The following is a 20,547-nucleotide window of genomic DNA, read 5'->3' as shown; positions in this document are numbered from 1 at the left end:
ACATAAGCTCCAGCTGTGAGCATGGGATCAGTCTTTAAAAGATTAAACTCAGGAGGTGGGGCTGAGGTCTTGATTTCCTCCTAATGTTAAACCCCAAGACATGCTGCTGCTGGGTACAGAGTATGTGTCCACTAAGCCTTTAGACTGTTGTGTTTGAATCAGAAATAGAGTATCCATTGCCACTCACCTACCCCTGTTGCAGGGGTGAGAAATAAATATAACTATGACAAAATCAAAGGCTGTATAGCTGTATTTTAAATATGGAACAAAGCCTCCACACTTGGACTCTGATCTTGAACCCCTAAAAAGTCTGAGGATTTTTTGATCGTGTTTTGGCTCCACCTTTTATAAAAAGAGGTGCCATTTGCAAAATGTGGATCCAGATAGGTGTTTGGATTCCAATCGTCTTCTTCACCCGGTACAGGGGGTTCGGAGTTGTAGCCTGGATCCATCTCTAATGTTTATGAATAAACATCACATCTGTGGTCGCTGATGTGAGGGAGAACCCAATTGGATTGTGCTTCGGTGATGGGGAATGCTGCAGAGGTACTGTGGGGAGCTCTTGGAGGACCGTGACGGTGAAGGACCTAACATCATCTCTTTCTCTTTCTCTATCTGAAAGATGGCAGCCATGACTTCAGGACTTGGCTAAGGCTGTGAGGGGATCATCAGGGAGCTGCCAATAATATGGAGGAGCCCCTAAAAGTACATTAAAACAAAAACATTTTTACCATAACGTAATGTTTATCTTGCCGTCTTCACCTACTGCCACAAAAAGCAAACAGGTGCATGATCACCACCAACGCAAGGTCATTCCGAAACCAAAGGACCGATTAAAACGGTGCAATGCTATTGATTTCAGTGGGGTTTTTAAACTGTTTACACTCATGTCAGAGGGAGCTGATTCAGATCCCGAAGGCAAGGCAATGTCATTGTGTTGGCTTTAATACTTTTGAATTAATCCACAGGGGAGTTACTTATCATTGGGAGTAACATTTCTGAAAAATTCGGGGAGGGGAAGGGGTTAGAGTTGTTAGTATATAGAACATTACATGTGATTATATCATGCAAAGTCCGGGGGTGGGAGAGAGGGAAGAGTGGAAGACATGGAGTATATAAATGTATGAAAAGTTGGGGTGGGGGACCAAATGTCCCCCTTACCTCATCACAAATGACGCCCCTGCTTATCACTTTAATTTGAGCTGAAGGATTCTTCATTTCTGCTTTGGATTTTCTGGGTTTTTTTCCCTTTTCCCCTCCCCTTTATTTTGAATCTCACCAAGCTCCAGGGGCTAATGTAATTTTTATGCTGCGGACACTTCAGATTTCTGACTAGACTTTTTGTTGTTGTTTTGAATCACGGTTGGGAGAGAGGGAGGAAAGCCCAAGTCCCTACCAACTTCAATCGACTTGGCTAACACTAGACAGGGAGACCTTCCACCACGCAGAAAAACCAATTCTAAATGTTACAGCATGTTTCCAACAAAGAAAGGTGGGGCCCCGTTTTCTAAAGCTGTATAAACAGCAGCTCTGAGACCTAACTGTGTTGCTGTTTTCAAAGGTTGCTTTCAAAGTGCTGACTCAGAGTAACCAGCCAGTATTGTTTTATCTGACTGAGATTAGGACTCAGAATGTTGTGGTTTTGTAACATAGACTCCAGTGGAACCAGCTGCATATTTGACACAGGATTGTTATTCAAGCTCAAATAACCATCTAATTTAAGGTTGAGGTGATTTTATATACTTTTTTTTCTTTTCAAGAGTAGAGCAGTCATGTATGAAACAGGACTCCCACTCAGCCTCCCTTGGTTCCTAATACTTTCATTTTCATTATTCATTTATTTTAAGATTATGGCCTTGACTGGATAGTTGATAATATTTCCCTCTGTCCTTCCTTACACACCCATGAAGGAGGGGGGAAATTCTCTTATTTGAAGAACTTACATCTAAAAGTCAAGCCCGGGGCAGCTCCCATGCCATAAATAATATTTTATATGGTTATGTTAAATCTTTTCAATTTGCCTCCCTCTTATCTTCCTCTGATTTGAGAGGATGTATTATTTGGAAAATAGTCTTGCTCTTTTGTTTCTCTTTATTCATTTGTTTGGAGGCCAAACATAAAATATGGGATGCATCTGAGTGAATTATTTGTCAAAAACTTGCAAATAATAGTTAGGAAATGTGCAAGCATTATTTTGAGGGATAGCTGATTTTTCTGAATAATAGACATTTTTACAATGAAAATTAGATAAATTTGTACATCCCACTCATCATGTTTTCTTTTTTTAACTTGGCAAAAATTATTTAAATGGGTATAACAATTTAAATCCCCAATTCAATAGCCTGTCCCTATTCAGCACTTAGCAAGTGCTTATCTTTTCGCTCTTATTTACTTACCATTGATTCCATGTGCTTAAATGCTTTGCTGAATTGCAGCCCAGTGTAGTCAAAATAAGATAGCACATGTATCCTCTTGGAACTCTTTTTTTACTACTTTAACTCCTTTCCTGAGAACCTGTACAATCATAGAATGACAAAACAAAACTGTCACGTATCACTTGCCTCTCTCTTTCACTATTGAAATGCTATGAAATGCAGCACTACTTTAGGTCATACTTCTAATTGTGTTGACAGAGAATCACTATTTTCACCACCAATTTGTTTGGGGGAAAAAAATACATTCAAAATGAAGCGGGGGGGAGCTGACTGACTCATGGGCTCTGTATCGTTTTACCAATCTATCACCTTTGATTTGAGTTGGTTAGTGATTAAAAGTGGTTACCATATAAGGACAGATGTCCTTTATGAAATGACACTGTAGTCTCAGTTCACTGCCTATAATGAACCAGTTCTGGTATAGGACATCCACAGAATCATGCTCCTGAATCTCAGCTGAACCTCAGCTCTGAAATCTGAAGACAGCATAAACTGCTGTAGTACTTTCAGCCTGAGTCTGGAGACAGCCTGAAACTATAGCTATGAGACGAGTGAGCTGCTCTTATTCAGCTCAGCGAAATCTACTCATCTCAGTCTCTGACTGACTGCCTCGTCTGCACTTACATTGCCAGTGGTGGAGCTGAACTGGTGGTGGCAATGGTGAGAAATATTTCCAGTGCAGACAAGATTAGTGGTTAGTCACAAATTGCTGATAATCCTCAGTATCGACAAGGCCAGGGAGTCTAGGTTTATTAACCCGAGCGCTTATACTACTAAACTTTTTCCTCCAATTAATCCATTATCATTGATAAATCGAGTGTCTCTGACTGCCGAATCAGACCTGGTGATGTACTCATAAGCATAAATCTGTTGTGCCCCTCTGCTTATGAACTAGCACATGCTGTCAGGGCTGTGCATGCTTCAGAGAAAGAGTACAATTTATGTGATATCAGCTGCTTGACAAACTTTAATATACTTTTGCTATAAAACAGGCAGCAATTATCAAAATGTGATACCCAAATAAAAACCCTTGATTCATTTGCACAATAGATCTTCAATTTATTCACATTCATGCTAGAGACACCCATAAAAATGATATCCAGCCTTTAAATCACTTAGAAGCACATTCTGAAAGACCCCACATTTGCAAGTGATACTCCAGTACTTATCTAATGCTCATGTTTCTATGGCTTTGCCTTCATGATTCTTCCAGTGGTTCCTTTATGTTTTCTGGTATTCTGCCAAACACCTGTGACTCAGTGTGCAACAACTATTCTTACTGTTTAATTTAGCTTTGCACAGAAAGGCTGTATTAGGCCTGATGTAGGCCTAATCCCAAACCTCTAAAGAGGTTTAAGGAACTCTAGTTTCACCTAATCCCGAAACCTAAACCTAGAATCCTTGAAAACCTCCATAACACCACAGGCATGGGCAAATAAAGGTTTTCCACTATTAAATTATTAAAAGGACACAGTGTGTCTTTTGGATTTGAAACCTAAAGCTTTACCTAAGAAGCTGGGGACTACCCACAATAGAGTGTTTATTTTGAAGATAATAGATTGGAGGGTTTATTTGACTAAAGTCTTATCGCTAAAAAACTAGAGGAGATATTTCTGTGCAAAGTATATCCAGGTTTCTGTGTATGGATAATCTAAATTAAAGCCTGATATCAGGAACACACAGAATGGGACCCAGTGCAGGACTGGCGCCTCAGACACTGAACATTGCTCACAGTAAACATTTAATATTAATATTACAGGCACAATTTTGTCCATGACGTATGCATTGTTTTTCAAAATTCTGAATCCAGCTAGTTTTGGGGTGTCTTATTGATGATCAATAACATGTAAATACTTGTAACGTAATGGAACTTTAACTTACAAATTGCATCCAACGGCAATAAATGCTTGCTTGTGTTATTTCATGCTTAATTAATTGAATTCTTCCATTCAAGAGGCCCACTAATCACTTTGTCTTGCCACACAACTCATTAACTTTGTGCTGGGAAAGGGGATGCTTAATTTTCAAGGAGACTGTAAGGAATATTAACTGCATCATATTCTAATGCACTATTTTTTTAACAAATGGAAAACCTCAGGATACAGTGACCATTTGGTTTTATAATACATAAATTTTACAGCAACAAATCGCAGTTTTATGTCTCTTTTTTCTAAAGTGATATGAATTAAGACAATAATACATGAATCCTATTTGTGCATTGTACAATGCTGAGGATATTGTCTCTATTTAACATATTGTTCATAATGAGAAATACAGAAGGTCACTAGTGTCCATGAGGTTGCTTAATCATGTAAATATGTTTAGAGGGTGCTGTAGTAGTTGGACTGAGGATTCAAGATTCCTGGACCAGAATACCACAGTGATAGGGTCTTATCACACCCAATTAGAATAGAAAAAATTACCAGCCTACTCCTCTGGCCCAATGACTATTTAAGTATTTATCCACAGTGGAATAGTCATTGGGCTGGAGGGAGAGAATGACTCCGTAGATCAGTGGTTAGGGCACTCGTGTGGGAGACCTAGGGTCCAGGCTACTTGCTGTAGCCACTTTGTCATTATTTATCCAGAGTGCAACAGTTTCAACAGGAGAGATTGTGGGAGGCCACATCAGAATATCCATAGCTCAGTTGTTAGGACATGTTCCTGAGAGATAGGGTTTGAACAGGGCTCTCCCTTCTTCCCCGCTCTGGCACAGAGGTGGGGCAATCGAACTTGGGCCTCCCAAATCCCAAAGTAGTGCTCTAATCACTGGGATAAAAGTTATAAGGTGGGCACCTTGTCCTCTGGCAGAATGGGACCCTATCCAGTAGGCATACTCAGATACTATCAAATTGCGCCCTGTATGTGACTTGGGTGGCCAAACACCTGTCTTTCCCTGCTTTGTGTATTGCTCTGGGGTTTAGGTGGGAGGCAAGCACCTAGATGGCTAGAGTGAAGCAGCAGTGTGCATAGGCACAGGCAGAAACTTAGGGGCCAAGTGAATGTAGATGCCTACAGGGTTCAGTGAGAGTTTTGTGGATTTCAGTGAAGCCAAAACTGGGACTTAGATGCCTAAAACCTGAGAGTTAGGTGACTAAGTATCTCTGTGGATCCCATCCTCTATGCCTTTGTTTGCCCCTCTATAACCAGGATAGAGTATTGTTTATCTGTCAGGACAGTCGTGCTAGCTTTCAAAGCTGAGATCCTTTGATAAACTGCATTGAAATACAAAGCATAATTATAAGAATACAGATTATGGGGCAGATCCTCAGCTGAACCTCAACAGAACTATAGCATCTACCCCTGAAATGTTACATAAAACAAGGGTGGTGTTTTCACCTCTGTGATCTGGTGTCATAAACAAATGAATCAGAGTTTCTTCCCTTTTCATTCCTTGTTGCAGCTCTGAGGATCTGTCCCATTTTGCCCATCACTGAGCCTTGCATCATAGCAACCATCCCTCTGGCTGAGAAGGCTGGAAGTATGTCCATCCTCAAGCGAGCCTAAATGCATTTGGAGAGTGATATGAGACACTCCCACTTTCCAGGGTGGGAGTAGTGTGCCTTTCTCCACAGCTGTCAACTACAGAGCAATGGACTTAGCTTGGGTTCTGAACTGTCTTCAGACTGCCAGTACAGCTGTTTTGGGAGTATAGCTCAGAATGTCACCAGAAACCCAGAGTTCAATTACAGTCCCACATACAGTATTTCTGCTATAACAGCAGAATTTCAATTTACTAGTCTGGTCATTTAATTATTGCCCAATATGTTGAGCTCTTCTACCGGCTCATTAATTACTGTTTTAACAAAACTGGTGCTAATTGCTCTCTGCCTCACCAGTCAACTTGTCACTTTAAGTAGTTTGTTCTGCAAGACAACGATGGTAAATTAATGTCTAATAGCAGTTGTGCTGGACTGAAATGTTTTGTGACAGTTAGCTTAATGGTCCTGCCATTAAAGGACTACATGAAATTATCTCACAAAAATTAGGATGGGTCGCAGCCTCACATAGGAGGCAAATTACCTCTTTTATTTAGAAGCAACAAAAATTACAAAGAAACCCTGAGTGAATCAATCAGCTGACAGAGTTCCTGGTAAACTACAGGTTTCAGAGTAGCAGCCGTGTTAGTCTGTATTCGCAAAAAGAAAAGGAGTACTTGTGGCACCTTAGAAACTAACAAATTTATTTGAGCATAAGCTTTCGTGAGCTACAGCTTACTTCATCAAGGAATGCTAAACTGTATTACACTGTTTGACCACTAGGTGACACTGTAAAATTCCTTATTTAAAGGAATCTCCACCATACCTGGCAGAGAATTAAAGAATCTTATGTTATGATGAACACAGCTGGAGTGTATAAGCAAGCTCTGTGACCAGTCCATATCTGGTACAGAAGTACATGACATGGTGTCAGGAGTAAACTAAGAACAGAAACAGAAGGAAAAAAGCAACAACAGTTGCAAACAGAAGGTGATACTGGATTTTTGAAAGGAGATCCAGTACGAATAACCTTAAGAGACAATGCTGAATCATTTACTGTAGATACAACTCACAGGATTCCTAGCCCGTTATGTCATAAAGTGGAAACTAAGTTAAAAAGAATGGAGTGGATTGGCATAATCAAGAAAATCTCTGAGCCAACAGCATGATATGTGCCAATGATACCAGTTATAAAGAAAAATGGAAAAATAAAAATCTGTGTGGATCTTAAGAGACTTAATGAAGCAGTTGTGAGAGAAAAATATATCCTCCCAACACTGGATGACTTCCTCCCCAAAGTGAAACAAGCAGGGAGAACTGGAGGTCCTGGTGATGTCAAGGAATTATGACATGATTGGAATAACAGAGACTTGGTGGGATAACTCACACGACTGGTGTACTGTCATGGATGGTTATAAACTGTTCAGGAAGGACAGGCAGGGCAGAAAAGGTGGGGGAGTAGCACTGTATGTAAGGGAGCAGTATGACTGCTCAGAGCTCTGGTACGAAACTGCAGAAAAACCTGAGTGTCTCTGGATTAAGTTTAGAAGTGTGAGCAACAAGAGTGATGTAGTGGTGGGAGTCTGCTATAGACCACCGGACCAGGGGGATGAGGTGGATGAGGCTTTCTTCCGGCAACTCGCAGAAGCTACTAGATCGCACGCCCTGGTTCTCATGGGTGACTTTAATTTTCCTGATATTTGCTGGGAGAGCAATACAGCGGTGCATAGACAATCCAGGAAGTTTTTGGAAAGCGTAGGGGACAATTTCCTGGTGCAAGTGCTAGAGGAGCCAACTAGGGGGGGAGCTTTTCTTGACCTGCTTCTCACAAACCGGGAAGAATTAGTGGGGGAAGCAACAGTGGATGGGAATTTGAGAGGCAGTGACCATGAATTGGTTGAGTTCAGGATCCTGACACAGGCAAGAAAGGTAAGCAGCAGGATACGGACCCTGGACTTCAGGAAAGCAGACTTCGACTCCCTCAGGGAACGGATGGGTAGGATCCCCTGGGGGACTAAAATGAAGGGGAAAGGAGTCCAGGAGAGCTGGCTGTATTTCAAGGAATCCCTGTTGAGGTTACAGGGACAAACCATCCCAATGAGTCGAAAGAATAGTAAATATGTCAGCCGACCAGCTTGGCTTAACAGTGAAATCCTAGCGGATCTTAAACATAAAAAAGAAGCTTACAAGAAGTGGAAGGTTGGACATATGACCAGGGAAGAGTATAAAAATATTGCTCGGGCATGTAGGAATGAAATCAGGAGGGCCAAATCGCACCTGGAGCTGCAGCTAGCAAGAGATGTCAAGAGTAACAAGAAGGGTTTCTTCAGGTATGTCGGCAACAAGAAGAAAGCCAAGAAAAGTGTAGGCCCCTTACTGAATGAGGGAGGCAACCTAGTGACAGAGGATGTGGAAAAAGCTAATGTACTCAATGCTTTTTTTGCCTCTGTCTTCACTAACAAGGTCAGCTCCCAGACTGCTGCGCTGGGCATCACAGCATGGGGAGTAGATGGCCAGCCCTCTGTGGAGAAAGAGGTGGTTAGGGACTATTTAGAAAAGCTGGACGTGCACAAGTCCATGGGGCCGGACGAGTTGCAGCCGAGAGTGCTAAAGGAATTGGCGGCTGTGATTGCAGAGCCATTGGCCATTATCTTTGAAAACTCGTGGCAAACGGGGGAAGTCCCAGATGACTGGAAAAAGGCTAATGTAGTGCCAATCTTTAAAAAAGGGAAGAAGGAGGATCCTGGGAACTACAGGCCAGTCAGCCTCACCTCAGTCCCCGGAAAAATCATGGAGCAGGTCCTCAAAGAATCAATCCTGAAGCACTTACATGAGAGGAAAGTGATCAGGAACAGTCAGCATGGATTCACCAAGGGAAGGTCATGCCTGACTATTCTAATTGCCTTCTATGATGAGATTACTGGTTCTGTGGATGAAGGGAAAGCAGTGGATGTATTGTTTCTTGACTTTAGCAAAGCTTTTGACACGGTCTCCCACAGTATTCTTGTCAGCAAGTTAAAGAAGTATGGGCTGGATGAATGCACTATAAGGTGGGTAGAAAGTTGGCTAGATTGTCGGGCTCAATGGGTGGTGATCAATGGCTCCATGTCTAGTTGGCAGCCGGTGTCAAGTGGAGTGCCCCAGGGGTCGGTCCTAGGGCTGGTTTTGTTCAATATCTTCATAAATGATCTAGAGGATGGTGTGGATTGCACTCTCAGCAAATTTGCGGATGATACTAAACTAGGAGGAGTGGTAGATACGCTGGAGGGCAGGGATAGGATACAGAGGGACCTAGACAAATTGGAGGATTGGGCCAAAAGAAATCTGATGAGGTTCAATAAGCATAAGTGCAGGGTCCTGCACTTAGGACGGAAGAACCCAATGCACCGCTACAGACTAGGGACCGAATGGCTAGGCAGCAGTTCTGCGGAAAAGGACCTAGGGGTGACAGTGGACGAGAAGCTGGATATGAGTCAGCAGTGTGCCCTTGTTGCCAAGAAGGCCAATGGCATTTTGGGATGTATAAGTAGGGGCATAGCGAGCAGATCGAGGGATGTGATCGTCCCCCTCTATTCGACACTGGTGAGGCCTCATCTGGAGTACTGTGTCCAGTTTTGGGCCCCACACTACAAGAAGGATGTGGATAAATTGGAGAGAGTCCAGCGAAGGGCAACAAAAATGATTAGGGGTCTGGAACACATGACTTATAAGGAGAGGCTGAGGGAACTGGGATTGTTTAGTCTGCAGAAGAGAAGAATGAGGGAGGATTTGATAGCTGCTTTCAACTACCTGAGCGGTGGTTCCAGAGAGGATGGTTCTAGACTATTCTCAGTGGTAGAAGAGGACAGGACAAGGAGTAATGGTCTCAAGTTGCAGTGGGGGAGGTTTAGGTTGGATATTAGGAAAAACTTTTTCACTAGGAGGGTGGTGAAACACTGGAATGCGTTACGTAGGGAGGTGGTGGAATCTCCTTCCTTAGAAGTTTTTAAGGTCAGGCTTGACAAAGCCCTGGCTGGGATGATTTAATTGGGGACTGGTCCTGCTTTGAGCAGGGGGTTGGACTAGATGACCTCCTGAGGTCCCTTCCAACCCTGATATTCTATGATTCTATGAAAGGAGCTATATTATTCTCCAAGTTGGATGCCTTGTGTAAATTCTGCCAAATTCCTTTATCCAAAGAATGTGCTAAACTGACTACATTTATCACATCCTTTGGGACATTTTGCTTTTGAATATTACTTTCTGGGATTACTAAGGCACCTGAAATTTTCCAAAGAAAGATGGCAGAACTGTTGATGAACATAAATGAAGTTGTAGTTTTCATGGACGGTATTCCTAAATCTAGTCAGTCAGTCTGGACTGAAAGTAAACAAGGAAAAATGCATTTTCTGTCTACCCCAAATTGAATTTTTGGGACAGACAACAAATAGGATTGATTCCATCTTTAACTGCAAGAAAGTAAAAGCAATTAGAGAACTGAATGCACCAACTAATGTACCAGAACCAAGATATATATTGGGGATTGTAAATTACCTTGGTTGACTTCTACAAGACCTTTGTACACTGAATGAACTGTTAAAGCCCAGCACATCTTGGCTCTGAGGGCCAAATTAAGAATAAACCCACAATGGTCAGTACAGGGTAAAGCAGCTATGGCCTAGGTTGTGTATTGTTGCAACAACATGGCTCTGAGTGGAAGCCAGTTGCATTTTGCTCTCGTGCACCCATAGAAGCAGAAAAATGATATTCACAGATTAAAAAGGAGTGCCAAGCAAGCTTATGGGCATGTGAGAACTTTTTCAGATCTTTGCGTGAACTGGCTTCATTTACGCTGATAACAGACCAGAAATCGCTAGTAACCCGCATCAACAGAAGAGACCTGGATCAAACACCACTGGGATGCCAAAGTCTATTGCTAAGGTTAATGTAATTTAACCCAATTGCTAAATATGAGAGACTACACCAGCAACAAAAAAAAACCTTGACAGACATGCAACTTCAGGAAGGCAGCTGGCCAATGTATCTAAAGGACACTAAGGAAGAGACAAGAGACTACTCTGCGGTGTGTAGACAATTGAGTCGAATGGACTCATGATTACCGGCAATTGCATCATAATTCCAAATGAAATGAGAGGAGAAATCCTAAACCTCACCCATGAAGGACATCAAGGATTAACTAAATGCTGTGAACTGGCCAACCAGTCAGTGTTGTGGCCAGGGATCAGCAAGGACTTAAAGAATAAAATATCTGCATGTGGACACTTCAGAATTAACAGAACACACAGAACCTTTAACAATGCCTCTACTAGACAGACCTTTAGAAGAGAATAGTTGCAGATTTATGAAAACATTTATGAAGATGTCTGTCTGGTAGGTTAATTCTTGGTCTAATAACTTTGGCAATGTGCCTTTAATAGAGCGTACAGTACTCTGAATTCTATCTCCTTCAGGGCTTTCTATTGTGCCCATCACTGTGATGGAAGTACTTTCAAAATGACCTCTCAATCAAGCTTTCTGAGACCTTGACCTCCTGTGTGGTCTTATTATCCTGAGTCCATGAAAAGGAGCCAGCTAATCCAGAGTTCTAATTCTCTCTTTGATAGTGATTCCTTCAGTTTAGGGCAAGCCACTTCACTTCTTTTGCCTCAGTTCTTCTCTTTGTAAAATTGTGATTCTACTATTTACAGGGATGATGTATTTAAAGGGATGACTGTCAGCAAAGCACTATATGAGTGCTAAGTATTATTTATTTTATAATTCTTGGCCATAAGAGATATAGCTCTAGAAAACTACCCTGAGTATAGTGGTTGCTTGTGTATTTTGAGCCATCAGTGACTGATTAAAAGGTAAATACACAGATTTTGAAAGCTGACTGCCCACAAAATTATGTGCAAACTCCAAATTGGGAAGCTGGTTTGAAAAATCAGACCTGGAAAGACTGTAGCCAAGATTTTTAAAAGTGATTTAGGGTTAGGGGTGAGACACCTTAAAGAAGCCTAATTTTCAGAAGGCAGGTGCTCAGCTCTTTCTGAAACACTGGGTCTGTTTTGGGTCTTTCAGATGGGTCATCCCAAAATCACTAGACAATTTTGAGAAACCTTGGACAGCCTGCTTTGTGCAGAAGCACCAAGCAGCTGCACACAGCCCTTATTTCCTCACCTTGGCATAGGATAACCTTATTGTTCTCAAACTGTTAGTTTATTTACTTTAGATGTTGGAGTGAATTTGGTTTGTAAAAGGAAACAACACAGAGGATCACAAAACAAAGCTTTTCCCACCCAACTACACTATCCGCAAATGATACTGCCAACTAATAATGGATTCATCCCTGTGACTGTTTGTTTTATTCTGGTATCTTTGGCAGGAGCTCATGTCTTTATTTCTACGGAAAGGGGAAAAAAATCAAGCTTTCCTCTTGCAACGTGATAATGGGTAATTCCCCACTGGATTTTAAGCAGTTTTATTTACCTTCAGCCCTCACAGCCATGTGTTAGAAAGTGGATTTTAAAATAGCCTTGCCGGGGGTATGAGATGATGGTCCATACATCAGGCTGTAAACTGTAAGAGGTAAAATTAGGGTGTCAGGTTGCTGGAGAAACAAGGAATCTCTTTCTCCCCCCAGGGCCCCCTTCTGATTGTTGTAAATGTCACGGACATAACTTATGTGTACCCCAAAGCAGGGGTAGTCAAGAGGGAGACCCCGGGGTCCAACCCAGACTGCCAGATCTTCATTTACCTTATTTACTTTTATTATTTTTATTTTTTTATTATTATTTTCTCAGGAGTCTGGACCTTGACCAAGAAATTTGGCCCTTGACAAAAACTAACGGGCCAAGGGCGCCCCAAAGTGCCATAACCCAAGGCGGCTGCTGCTGCAGAAAGTACCACATCCCCCGCCCCATACTGCTGCAGGGGGCGGAGCCTGCCCGGCACCCCCCGGAAGCACCAGGGCCGGGCTCCGTCTGTGCAGCCCTGGGCCGGCAGCGAGCCTAGGAGACGCTCGGGCTGCTCGGTGTAATCATCCGGGCTCCCTCACAGGAGGGCCCCACGTCCCCGCCACCCTCTCCCGCTCGCGCCACCTGGCCCGTCACACAGGCCACACGGCGCATGCCCGCCGCTCTCCCCAAGAGAGAGGCGATCTCAGTCTTGGCGAGGAGGGGGTCTAGCGCGTCACGTGATTGCCTATCATGGGGCTCGACGCTCTGCTGCCTCTGTCTGGTCCCCCAATGAATCTTTAGGTGTAGGTAGTAGAGCGCCGCGTGACCGATCCATTTCGTTCTCCTCCCTTCCCTTTCCCTAGTCCCCCCAGGCAGCGGAGGGATGCCGCGTCCCCCTCCCGCGGGCAGCCTGGTGAAGAGCCTCTGTGTGTCCGTTACCTTTGGGCCCGGGAGCACCTGGGGAGCCGGGTCAGTGCTACCACGGGGCGGGAGGGATCCACGTTACCACCGTGTGGCTCTGGGGGCGAGAGGTCCGTGGGGACGAGGGGTCCGTGTCGCTGTGGGGTGGGGGTTCCCTGGGGATGAGGGGTCCGTGTCGCTGTGGGGGGGGCTCCGTGGGGACGAGGGGTCCGTGTCGCTGTGGGGGGGGGGGTCCGTGGGGGCGAGGGGTCCGTGTCGCTGTGGGGTGGAGGCTCCGTGGGGACGAGGGGTCCGTGTCCTCGTGGGGGGGAGTCCGTGGGGGCGAGGGGTCCGTGTCGCTGTGGGGGGGAGTCCGTGGGGGCGAGGGGTCCGTGTCGCTGTGGGGGGGAGTCCGTGGGGGCGAGGGGTCCGTGTCGCTGTGGGGTGGGGGTTGCGTGGGGGCGAGGGGTCCGTCTCGCTGTGGGGTGGGGGTTGCGTGGGGGCGAGGGGTCCGTGTCGCTATGGTGGGGGCTCCGTGGGGGCGAGGGGTCCGTGTCGCTGTGGGGTGGAGGCTCCGTGGGGGCGAGGGGTCTGTGTCGCTGTGGGGTGGAGGCTCCGTGGGGGCGAGGGGTCCGTGTCGCTGTGGGGTGGGGGCGAGGGGTCCGTGTCGCTGTGGGGTCCGTGTCGCTGTGGGGTGGAGGCTCCGTGGGGGCGAGGGGTCCGTGTCGCTGTGGGGTGGAGGCTCCGTGGGGGCGAGGGGTCCGTGTCGCTGTGGGGTGGGGGTTCCGTGGGGGCGAGGGGTCCGTGTCGCTGTGGGGGGGAGTCCGTGGGGGCGAGGGGTCCGTCTCGCTGTGGGGTGGGGGTTGCGTGGGGGCGAGGGGTCCGTCTCGCTGTGGGGTGGGGCGAGGGGTCCATGTCGCTATGGTGGGGGCTCTGTGGGGGGTGAGGGGTCCGTGTCGCTGTGGGGTGGTGGCGAGGGATCTGTGTCGCTATGGTGGGGGCTCCGTGGGGGGTGAGGGGTCCCTGTCGCTATCGCTATGAGGGGGGCTCCGTGGGGGTGAGAGGTCTCCGTTGCTGTCAGGGGTAGTGTTGAGTGGATCCATGTTGCTGGTGGGGGGACCCCTATGCGATATATGGGGGTGCTGGGTTGCTATCACTTCTGAGGGGAAGAGGGACTGTGCGATGCCGCCACTTGGGCGACCTCTGTGCTGGGAGAGGGGTTGAAGGGTCCTGTGTCACTATTACTGGTGAATCAATATACGGTGGTTGCTTTTCAGGCATGACCTAATTTAATTGTCAGAATACCCCTGTGAAATTGTTATCTCCAATTTACAAATGGGAAGACTGAGGCACTGAGAGGTGAAGCAACTTGTGGAAAGGTTTCAGAGTAACAGCCGTGTTAGTCTGTATTCCCAAAAAGAAAAGGAGTGCTTGTGGCACCTTAGAGACTAACCAATTTATTTGAGCGTAAGCTTTCATGAGCTACAGCATATGCATCCGATGAAGTGAGCTGTAGCTCTAAGTCTCTAAGGTGCCACAAGTACTCCTTTTCTTTTTCAACTTGTGGAAAGTCACACAGCTAGTCAATGGAAGAGCCAGGAATGAAACCTATGGGGCTTCCTGTCTAGCAGCCCTGCCTCAAGGCAACACATTGACTGTACATATGTTTAATATATAAGCCCTTTGGAGCAGGGTCAGGGTCTTTGCATGGCACCTAATGCTTTGCACAAAGGGGTCCTGATGCACAGTGGGGCCTTTGGACACTACTGCAATACAAATATTAAATAACATTAACTTGTTGCACAGTTATACCATCAGAGATTAATTCAAAGCTAAATGAAATCAGGACTCATCAATATTTAAGAACCATGCCTCACATCACCTCCTCAGATAATATCATGGATTTTCCCTCCCACTCCTATCTCCCTGTGGATGGATTCTAGTTTTTTTCCTAATCTGGAGCCTCTGAGCTTCCTTCCATAAGAGACAACAAGCTGGCAGCAGTGAGATGGACACTGGGGCACTGTCTGCTACTCCATCTTTGACTGTGTTCCCTCTAGGATCCCTCTCTCTGACTGTGTGGTTTAGATCCTGCCTTAATGTATCCCTACAGGTGGTCACATTTAATTTGTTTCATATTCTCATTTAGTTAATAATATTGACAGAAATGCCCGGAGTTTTGAACTAGAGGAAGAGTAACTGGAGATGGGGAAATACTTCACAGGACAAATGTTTGTGAGGGGCCTAGTATCTTTGTCCTACATAACGACAATACTAGAGTAAAATAATGTTTTGATTACCGTCCAGGTCTTTGTAATTACAGTTAAACTGTTGCTCTGAAATATTCCTCCAAAATGTTGTTGCAGGTATTTGGAGGAAAGAGCATCTTTGGAGAGCCTCTGTTTAATGATTTCTTTCTTCTAGCAGCTGGCATTGGTGATGCTAATGCCTTTTGCCTTGAGTTTAGAATATATCACCTCAGCTTTTTAATATCCGTGAGCCACAAATACCAAACAGAAATGTAATCTCTGTGCATTTATTTTATGACGAACAAGAATGAGTATTTTGTCAGGTTTTTTAAAGAGTAAGGCTGATGACCTAGGAGGATTTTCCTAGCCATTAAGGGACATTGCAGCTTGAGGAAGAGTGTGGTCTACTGGCTGTAGCAAGGTGGGACAGGGAATGTAATCTCTTGGGTTTGTACCCAACTCTGCTACTAATTTACTTTGTGACCTTGGGCATGTAATTTAACTTCTATAAGCCTCAGTTTCCCCACCTGGAAAATTGTAATAGTAATACAGTACTAATTTATAAAGTATTTAGAGCTCTTCAAATGAAAAGCATTTTACAAACATAAAAAGTATTATTATATTTGGTACATTATAGCTTTTTAGTATCAAATTTAGCCCAGGCAGAACTCCACTGAGGTCAGTGGAATTGCCCCTAGTTACACCAGGATTGAATTTAACCCAGAGACTTTTACTACCTGTTACTAATCCCTCTCAGAAGCTGGAAAATACTCTTTCTTGCTAGATTTGTCATCTTCCATTTGGTAAAGAATGTTTCTCCTCATCTGCTTTTCTGTAATGACTTTGCTGTACTTCCTCATTAGGAGCCTCATTGATATTGTCACAGTTTTGACAATATGCTTTTATTTACTTTTGCTCCCTCTACTGGCTGCCTGATTCTACAGCAACTGAGCAATATGCTACAAGATCATGCATAAAGTAGGTGAAGCCCAGTCTACATATGGCTACACGATGCATGAGCATTTAGATTATCACGTAGAAATGTAAATGTCATTTCATGGGCCTGCCTATCTATTTGAGCACACAGATGCAGAATTTAGATTTGATATTTAGTTGCCCATATCTGAAATTTGCGTTCTTTTTTTTGTATCTTTACTTGTTACAATGAGAATAGGTGATATTTTTATTTCATTAAAAATAGCCTGTATTATCCCCTTGTGTACAAAAGTTTAAACTCTGTAATTCCACAGGGACCGCTGAATCTGCATATTCTCCTTCCCATGCTCTCATTCATGGGATTAGCAGGGTGAAAAATGGGCAGGATGTATGGCCCAAAAGCGATCCCAGCCTCTGTTGCCCTATATTCTCAGACAGAATTCCCTCTTTACAAGATTTCTTGAAGAGCGGCCTGCAGTATTGGAGGAACAGGCTTTCTACCTCAGCTTGTTCCTGTCTCACCTCTACTCCTTTCCCCTCCCCCAATCCCAACGCTACTAACTTCTTCCATGAATTCAGTCAGAGGGAGCAATGTAACTAAGAAGGATTCACAAAGGGACTTAGGTGTTGCAATGGTGAGCATCATGGCACCCTAACTTTTAGGTCCCTAGAAAATTCAACAGGAGCAACACTGTGATCTGCAAGGCCGAGTTAGGCACCTAGGCTCCCAATGCAATGAATGGGGAGAGGAGCAAGAATGGGATCCTCAGAAGCAAGCCCACTAGGTGGGGAGCCACCTAAGATAGCACACCCCCCTCTCCTTAGCACCTCTTATTGGCTAAGCCCCTCCCCTCTCTTGGAGATAGAAGCTTAGCTCTGCTTAGTGATGCACAAACGGCCACCTACTGCCTGGAATCAGGCAGTTTAGGCGCCTAAGGTGTTTGTTGCAGAAATGAGTTAGGCACCTATCTCACTCCCCACAAGACAGCCGGAGGTGGAGGGGCATATCTTATAATTTCCAGAATCTCTCCTGTTGAAGCTGGTCCACTGTGGATAAATAATGATAGTTGATGGAGCAGGGGGACTAGACGAGGGGTTTCCTCCCTTCCAGGTGGATGCGCTATTTAAGTTTTTATTCACAGTTGAATAGTCATTGGTTCAGAGAGAATGATTCTATAGACCTGTCGTTAGGGCACTGACCTGGGAGGCGTCTAGAGGTTTGGTGAGAGTTTTGTGGCTTGCAGCAAAGCTACAACTGGGATTTAGGTGCCTAACACAGGGGCTTGGGTGCCTGAGTCTGGGGTTTAGGTGTCTGAATACTTTCACGGATCCCACACATCTTACTTAGTTGCTTGCCCTCTCTGAATGGGTCTACCCTGGTTTTTTCTCACCTGTACTGCACACCAGGGGAAGTATATGGGCCTAAGTTATTTAGACTGAAAAGGACACTCTTTGCAAGAATTTTTAATTGTAATTATTGAAAATGATGTCTTGTAGTACTTGTATTGTCTATTAATGAATCCTAATGAAATTAGCTCAGTTTACAAGGAAATGTTTTTTCATAACCAAAATAATTTTGGAAACAAAATCTGGGCTCCTTCTGGCTTGTTTGTCGACGTCAGTGATAAAGATTCTGCAGTCAGAACTGTTAATGGTGTTGATGCATGCAACAAAATAGAAACTAGCTCCCAATCTTCCATGGCTCTGCAGTGCTAATAGGAATAAAAACTGGTTTTTGTCATTAAAATCAGCAGACTGAAGTCTTAATATGCATTGGGAGCTAACACGCTGAAGAAGATGATGTCATTTTTGACTCATTATGACTTCCCTGACCATAATTGCATTTTAAAGTATTACAGATTACCTTTTGCAGCCCAACCCTTCACCAATGTCCTTTATGGGTTCTTACATTCCTAGCCAACAATTTTCCTGTTTTGTACCATGCAGTATATCTGGCTAGAACATGTCTTGTGTTCGCATGCCTTTTATATTTTAACTTGAATATTAATTCTCCATAAGCCCAGCCATAAAAACACACAGTTCCCCTGGAATAGTAAGAACTGTGAACCAGTCAGTTGTAACTAGTTTCTTCACAAAAGCCAATGAAAACAATACTCACAATTCCCTTTTTCCAAGATGCATGTATTTTTCCAGTGTTAAAGGAAACTTTAATGCTGACGAATCAAAGCTTGAACTTTTTGCTTTTGAGTTATTAATGCTGTCATGTTGCAATTTGCACAACTTTGAACCTAAGTAAAACGTGTGTATGTTAAAAGAGAAAAGGTAGTTTAAGTTAAATGGCAGTAATAGCATTCTGGGTCAAAAAATGTATGTAGGTGGATTTATGGATCATTTTTTAAATATTAAAGTTTGACCCATTAAAATGCATTTGGTATTACAAACGAAGAGTTTAAAATTGCAGTTGCTCAAAAACCACTGTAATTGCTGAGCAATTTCAAAATTATTGGTCTCTATGGAGCAGTAAAAGTGATCACAAAACAATCAGAATAAAATAAATCCATGAAAAAACTGTTCAATTTTTGCCACAGATGAGAGCTGAAGAAAAACTTCCTTTGAGTGTAGTATTTGCACGCTGGAATGTGACAAAAAGTGGACTCTTGACGCTTTTGTTGTATACCATGTAACCACTCTAGATTGCCACTGTGCTATAGCTCATTTAATGCTTTGTTCCACTTCTGAAATCAGAATCAATTGTGTTATTACAATGCTAAACAAACAAACCTATTTTCAAATGGTGGTGGTGTGAATGAGTATGTATATTTAATTTTTATATACACACATACTTTGAAGTAGCATGCAAGTGATGGTATGGTAGAAAAGATTTACTAATTTGAGTTTCTCATAGCTGTATTACTTACATGTGTGAAAGCCATGAATGAGGTCATCCCAAATGATCTCAAAATCTAATATTTCTAGTATCAAAAAACTTCCAAATATGTTATGTTCATGTAAGTACTTCAGACATAACAGTTCAAAACGTGAATAAAATCCCCCTTTTTTCCTCCTGGAAAAAACCCCCACTATTTTCTTCACAAAAAGCCCTGTTGGGAAGTCCTGTTATGATGCATTTTGATTATGTGCTTCTTATGGTGACTCTATTCAGTATTGCTTAAGTTAACTGGGTGGTAGTTATATATGACTTGCTGTAAAGCATTAATGTATAAAGGAATTCTTCCAAAGAGCTGGGTCTTTGACAGTTGTGAAGCTAGTACAGGTCTGCCTTCTGGAGAAAATATGACCCATTAAATTGCAGTTGCTAGATTAACCACATTGTAAAAATTGGACATTTAGGTTCTATGTACACTGCAAATCCTACTGAGTAAGGGGACCCAGTAACAAAAAGGTAGTTCTTGGCATGATTAAAAACGTGTATTGCAGTGTAGACGGGACATATTAACTGTGTTCCCAAACTGAGCAAAAGTCCAGGCTGTAGCAGGGTTCAGAAACATAGTTAAAACATGATTCAGTCTCATCTACACTGCAGGAATGAACTCTGTTATCGCTCGGTTGCGAGACAACCTGTGCTGTAAGCATGTCACTTAGTGTGGTAGGGAGGTGAAGCTGAACCGGAATTAGCTGAGGAGGAATGTAGACCAATGCTCTCAGTATGAGAGTTAGTCCAAAATTTTTCAATAGGAACCAAAGACCTTTGATATTATGGGGCGGGGGCTGAATTCTCCTCTAAAAATGTACCAGATAGGAATCTCAGGAAAGACTTTGCACATTCAGGCAGCTGGAGCAGTTGTAGATTTCCCCACTGAGATGTAAAGGCAGTGCTACAAGATTTAAGAAGGTAGAAAGTGTGACTAGTTCAGTGTTTCACAACAACTGGGCCGTGGACCAGCGCCGGTCCCTGAGATCTCCTTGATACAGTTTAGGAAGGCAGCAAGCCAGTCCCTGGTATCAAAAAGACTGAGAAACCTGGACTAAAGTATTAAATAGGAGGGTCTTATGATATGAACAGGGTTCAAAATTTGGCTTTGTGTTCATCATAAAGCAAATCCTGGTTGTTTTAAAAATAACAACAACCACAACAAAAACTTGTTCCACCACTTCCCATACTTTTTCCTCAGGAGAAAACACAGAATAT

At 43.7% G+C, this 20,547-nt stretch overlaps 1 protein-coding gene and 1 long non-coding RNA gene across 8 annotated transcripts in view; one reads left to right on the top strand and one right to left on the bottom strand.

Annotated features, from left to right (window-relative positions):
• Positions 1-83: 83 nt before the first annotated feature.
• On the bottom strand, positions 84-12,866 carry LOC122463080. Its single transcript, XR_006286063.1, has 3 exons — positions 12,383-12,866; positions 2,397-2,514; positions 84-699 (listed from the first exon to the last, which is right to left on the bottom strand). It is a non-coding gene; the product is annotated as an uncharacterized LOC122463080 (long non-coding RNA).
• Positions 12,867-13,009: 143 nt separating this feature from the next.
• The window catches only part of GNB1L (G protein subunit beta 1 like), a 57,260-nt gene continuing 49,722 nt past the window's right edge, over positions 13,010-20,547 (top strand). For 2 of the 7 annotated variants that reach the window (XM_043529849.1, XM_037878668.2), the window contains exon 1: positions 13,173-13,320. The gene's annotated coding sequence lies outside the window, so the exon portion shown is untranslated. The other 5 variants (XM_037878669.2, XM_037878666.2, XM_043529848.1 and 2 more) reach the window with 4 other exon arrangements.

The sequence above is a fragment of the Chelonia mydas genome, chromosome 15 (assembly GCF_015237465.2).
Source record: "Chelonia mydas isolate rCheMyd1 chromosome 15, rCheMyd1.pri.v2, whole genome shotgun sequence".
In the NCBI taxonomy this organism is placed as follows: domain Eukaryota; kingdom Metazoa; phylum Chordata; order Testudines; family Cheloniidae; genus Chelonia; species Chelonia mydas.
Note: the sequence above shows the minus strand (reverse complement) of the source record. Positions and strands in the feature narration are given on the sequence as shown.